Consider the following 6,520-nt stretch of genomic DNA (forward strand, 5'->3'; position numbering starts at 1 on the left):
GGATAGTTATGTGATTCAATTATGTTAGTATTGTTGAGGGAACTTACACTAGCGAAAGTATGAACCCTAGGCCTTGTTTCCACAAATTGCAATACCGTTTACGCTCACTTTTATCACTTGCTACCTTGCTGTTTTTATATTTTCAGATTACAAATACCTTTATCTACTATCCATATTGCACTTGTATCACCATCTCTTCGCCGAACTAGTGCACCTATACAATTTACCATTGTATTGGGTGTGTTGGGGACACAAGAGACTCTTTGTTATTTGGTTGCAGGGTTGCTTGAGAGAGACCATCTTCATCCTATGCCTCCTACGGATTGATAAACCTTAGGTCATTCACTTGAGGGAAATTTTCTACTGTCCTACAAACCTCTGCACTTGGAGGCCCAAGAACGTCTACAAGAATAAGATTGTGTAGTAGACATCAAGCTCTTTTCTGGCGCCGTTGCCGGGGAGGTTAGCGCTTGAAGGTATATATTTATATCTTGCAATCGAGTCTTTTAGTTTCTTGTTTTATCACTAGTTTAGTTTATAAAAGAAAACTTTAAAAAATGGAATTGAGTTTGTCTCATACACTTCACCTTTTTAATATCTTTCGTGAGTATGATGGAAAGGATAATTGTGCTCAAATGCTAGAAGAAGAAATCTATAAAATGTTTGGCACTAAATATTTGAATGATGAGCATTATTGCAATGTTGTTAGTACGAATTCTTTGAATATCCATGATGCTAATGATGATTGCACTAGTTATGATGAAAATGCCTCCTATAAACATGTCAATTTTTGTGGAGTAGACTGGGTTTGCAAGTACACACCAGATAGGGAAGGTAGATACTGCAAGAGGCATAAGTGCTTAGAAACCAAATTGTTGCAAGAAGAGCTAGATGAATGTGCTGAAAAATTCAATATTTTTCGTGCCCCTTGTGAACTTTGCAATGAACATGGTCATTTAAAGCTCCAATGCTATTTGTTTCATGATCAAGTCATGTCCAAACATTGTGATAATTTGATTACTCTTGAGCATCATAAAGAGCTTAGCCTTCTTTTGGGTTATGAAGAAATGAAACGTATAACTGAGGGTATTCCAAAGTTTAATCTTGATAAAGTTCTTCATCTTGATCTAGAAAATATGTATATGTATTGTGCGGTGAATTGCATTGAAAATCCTTATATTTCCAATTACATAAAGAAAAGAAAACAAATAGAAGATGACGAGAATACTAATGAAAGGGAAGAAACTTCCCAATACCCTCCTATTATTTCTTATGATGAATCAGGTAACGAGGAGGAGCCTCCTATTCAACCAATATCATTAATAAGGAGCTCCAAAAAGAGGATTGAACCCACACATGATGTGGTGAAGAAGAAGAAAAGAAAAAGGAAGAGAGGTAAAAAGATATCTCTCCCAAATAAAGTTGCTCCTATTATTGCTGTGCCTCATGAAAATGAAGATGATACACTTTATGACGATCTTGTTATGCCTATTGCTTGTTGTGATGATTATGATTGGGAAGATAATGATACTTATTATGATCTTGAAAATCTTTTTGGTACTTGCTTGGAAGAATATGATAATAATGTTTGCTATACTATTGGTGCTATCCATACTATTAATGATGAGAGTGATTATGCTTATGATACGAAAAGGCCCAAGCTTGGGGAAGCTATGTTTGATGAGGATGACATATTTGAGAATATATTTGCTGCAATTAATGTTTGTCCCAAGATTGGGGATGCTATGTTTAATAATGATGATATTTTTAGCCTTCCATGTTTTGATATGCAAAGTGATTATGATGAGAACAAAGTTGCTACTTATGATAATTATTGTGATAAAACTTATGCTATAAAGAGTAGTGATGATTATATTTATAAAACTTGTCATGATTATGAGTACCCTTTCTCTGAACATTACTCCTTTAACATGGAAACAATTTATAGTATTCAAGTCTCTTATGATACTCCCACTATTCCGAATGAGAAGAATTTTGCTTATTTGGAGAGTAATAAAATTTCTATGCTTGTAGATCATGAAAAGAATGCTTTAGGTTCTGGTTATATTGTTGAATTCATTCATGATGCTACTGAAAATTATTATGAGGGAGGAATATATGCTTGTAGGAATTGCAATAATATCAAGTTTCCTCTCTATGTGCTTAAAGTTTTGAAGTTATGCTTGTTTTGCCCTCCTATGCTAGTTGATTATTGTTTCCACAAGTTGTTTGCTCACAAAATCCCTATGAATAGGAAGTGGGTTAGACTTAAATGTGCTAGTCATATTCTTCATGATGCTCTCTTTATGTTTCAATTCTTATCCTTTATGTGAGCATCGTTGAAATCATCATGCCTAGCTAGGGGCATTAAACGATAGCGCTTGTTGGGAGGCAACCCAATTTTATTTTTGTCCCTTGATTTTTGTTCCTGTTTAGTAATAAATAATTCATCTAGACTCTGTTTAGATGTGGTTTTATGCTTTTAATTAGTGTTTGTGCCAAGTAGAACCTTTGGGAAGACTTTGGGAAAGTCTTGTTGATCATGCTGTAAAAAACAGAAACTTTAGCGCTCACGAGAATTGCTGCCATTTTTATTTGGAAAGTGCTATTTAGTTAATTCTTTTTGCAGATAATTAATAGATAAATTCCTCAGGTCCAGAAATGTATTTGAGAATTTTATGAGTTTCATAAGTATACGTTTGATCCATATTACTACAGACTATTCTGTTTTTGACAGATTCTGTTTTCGATGTGTTGTTTACTTATTTTGATGAATCTATGGCTAGTAAGATAGTTTATAAACCATAGAGAAGTTGGAATACAGTAGGTTTAACACCAATATAAATAAATAATTATTTCATTGTAGTACCTCGAAGAGGTGATTTATTTTCTTATACTAACGGAGCTTACGAGTTTTCTGTTAAGTTCTGTGTTGTGAAGTTTTCAAGTTTTGGGTAAAGATTCGATGGACTATGGAATAAGGAGTGGCAAGAGCCTAAGCTTGGGGATTCCCAAGGCACCCCAAGGTAATATTCAAGGATAGCCACGAGCCTAAGCTTGGGGATGCCCTGGAAGGCATCCCCTCTTTCGTCTTCGTTCATCGGTAACTTTACTTGGAGCTATATTTTTATTCACCACATGATATGTGTTTTTCTTGTAGCGTCAATTTATTTTGTTAGGATTTGCTTGCTGCTATTTAGAATAATGTTTTGCATCTTTTATTTCAATAAAAGTGGCATTGATAGCCTTTACTATGCCTATGTTACAAGTATACATGTTGCTGTTTGAAAACAGAAAGTTTACCGCTGTTGCAATAATTCCCTAGAAAAGTAAGAATGTGATAAAATATTGAAACCTTTTGAATATTAAGATATGATAAATTTACTACAGTGGGAATTTTCTTTCATAATTTTTGGAGCTAGGGAAGTATGGATGTTGCAGCATTCTTTACAGACTATCCTGTTTAGGCAGATTGTTGTTATGTTTGCATTGTTTGCATATGTTTGCTTCTTTAATGATTCTATTTGAGGATAGGACTATTAAATATGCAGAGTCATTTAGTATGCAATGTTGAATAATAATTTTAGTAATTTGCTACAGTAGAGTATGATAAGGTTTTTGCAATGGTTTATACTAACTTATCTCACGAGTCCTTGTTGAGTTTTGTGTGGATGAAGCTTTTGAGATTTAGGGAGACCATGATATGAGAGGAATTAAGGAGACACAAAAGCTCAAGCTTGGGGATTCCCAAGGCATCCCAAGATAATATTTCAAGAATTCTCAAGCATCTAAGCTTGGGGATGTCGCGGTTGGCATCCCACCTTTCTTCTTCAACAATTATCGGTTAGTATCGGTTGATCCTAAGTTTTTGCTTCTTCACATGATGTTTGCTATTCTTAGATGTCATTTTATTTTGCTTTGATTGCTTTTTGAATAGAGTACCAAGATCTGAAATTATTAAATGTTAGAGAGTCTTCACATAGTTGCATAATTATTCGACTACTCATTGATCTTCACTTATATTGTGACACCCCAAAATTTTGGCCTTGTTTTATTAAATTAATTTTTTTTTCAGGAATTAAAACTTTGGATTTCTGAGCTCCATTTTGATTTTTTTTAAAATCATTTCCTTCCCTGTTATGATGAGTTTTTCCCAAAGAGAAAACTTTTCAAATATGTTATTGGACTTGTTTAACCTCTCAAGAAAAACTTTCCTTTTATCAGTATAACTAATTAACTAACTTAATTGCTTGATCTTTACTTTCTTGAAAATAGTTTTTTCAAGGTTAAATGGCCATATTTGAACTACAACCATTTGATAGATTCACTTAAAATTTCCACAAAAAATTTGGAGATGTCATGTGATGTTTTTAAATCACTTTTATGCAAAAATATATTTCATTCACTAAATATTTTGAGCCCTGCACTCAATTTTTCTTCTCTGGTCCAGAGTGCATTTTGCACTGCAACCCATTTTTATATTTCTTTAAAACTTCTACCAAAATTAAGGGAGGTCAGTAGGAGCCTGTTATCCCTCTTTGTGCAAAAAACTAATTATGTTCTTTGAAAAATTTGAGTGAATCAACCTCATTTCCATTCTGGACCAACTTGAGGATTTGTACAGCAACCACCATTTTAGTTGCTCCTATACCCTTAACTATTTCTCCTACTTGTAGTCCCCCATGTTAAACCCTTAAGTCCAGGAGCATGCACCATTTAGATCATTTTTGGTTCATGGAATAATGTCATTTATTTCCTGTCCAGAATTGAAGTTTTGTAAAACTTGCACTAACAAGTTTCTTCTTTTGTCCAACTAACATCACCACTCTCTCTTTCATCCACAGAGACACTGATCTGGAGATTTTAGCCACTCCAAGAAATGCCTAAGTGCCCTTGGCATTTTGTCAAACACCTGCTATGCATGGCCAGTTTTGACATGTTTTTGTCTTTGCATTGTGACCTTGCACCTCTGATCAAACCAGCATGTCCACTAGACTCCCCGTTCCTCCTAACCTAGGTCTGTTAATTGCCAGTCTCAACCAAGCTCTGTAGCATGCTCTGGCATTTTGTCGAGCACACCCAGTGCGTGCACTGGACGCGCCCAGAGCGCGCGTATTGCAGCCGCGCGCCCGAGCCGACACGCTGGCCCCCACGGCTTTGGCCCGCTCTGCAGAACCTTGCCGTGCACTCCCTTTCTCTCCGCTACACGCCAAGCAGCCCCCGCCGCGCCCGGCAGGCCAAGCGCTAGCCGCCGCCGCCGCCCAACAGCCCTGCGCCGTTCAGCGCCGCCCAAACCTCGCCCGCTCGCCACCTGGCCCTTGGAGCAGTGCGAGCTCATCCGCAAGCGTGTCTGCTAGCCCTCGTCGCTGCCACGTCGCCCTAGCTACAGAACGTCGGTTCGCCGGAGAGCTTATCCACGGCCGCCGCGGAACCGCCTTGCCACGCTATAAAAGGGAAGCCCCGAGCGTCTCCAAGCCCTCAGGTAGCCTCATGCCGTCTCACTAGCACCCCCATCGTCACCAATTGGAAGGGAGCAGGTCTTCTTCAACCTCTCCGGTCAGTTCGGCCACCGCCGCCTCCCGGCTCCATTCGGTGCAACCAGAGCTTCCCCCTCTCCGTTCTCTTCACCAGGAACCATCTCATCCTCCCGTGAACTCGTTCCCCTGCTTGATTTTGATCGGGAGCCATCGCCACCACAAACTCACTTTGTCACCGAAGCTTCCCTTCGCCGCGGAGCTCGCCGCCGGCGATTTACTCCTTCCCCAGCAACCCCTCGACCACCGGGAGAAACGCCCCAGCCGTGCGGATCCATCCCCACCCTCGGGGGCCCGCGAGGAACAGCCAAACGCCAGCGACGATCGCCGGAGCCCCGCTCCGCTCGGGCAGAGGAGGGAGACGACGCACGGCGACTGGTCAAACCTGACCAGTGGGCCCCTGGACCCACTGTCAGCGACCCCGCGCCGTCCACGCTGGAGTAAGTGGAGGCGTCATACCCGTAATACGTCTTCTCTGCGCGAAAGCGTAATCTCTTCAAAACGTTTTCTTTTCTGTTTTAATTTAAAAACAGATATTGACCAGAACTTTGACTAGCTATAACTTTTTAAATATAAGTCCAAATGAGTTGATTCTTTTTCCTACCTTCTTCAAATTTGATCTAGTTTATTTTAAGATTTATTTAAAAAAAATTCAAACAACTTTTTGGTTCTGTTTTTGAAATATGTGTTAATTCAAATATATTTTCAAATAGGATTTTGGGGAAAGAGAAGAAAACTTTCAAAAGTTTGGAGAGCACCCTGCCTTTCCACACATTGAAGGCAAGCATTCTGAACCCCGGCATAATAATTTTTGGAGTAATCATTGATGCATTTATAACACCACCGCATTTCGAAGGACTTGTTATTTCATGTGATATGATCATATGCATGGGTGCATGTTATTGATTTCCATGCTGTTGGAAATGAACACACTTGTGATGATAATCATCCTCATGTGCCTTGCATGCATACCGGTAGGAATCGGG

The sequence above is a fragment of the Triticum dicoccoides genome, chromosome 5A, assembly GCF_002162155.2.
Source record: "Triticum dicoccoides isolate Atlit2015 ecotype Zavitan chromosome 5A, WEW_v2.0, whole genome shotgun sequence".
Taxonomy (NCBI): Eukaryota; Viridiplantae; Streptophyta; class Magnoliopsida; order Poales; family Poaceae; genus Triticum; species Triticum dicoccoides.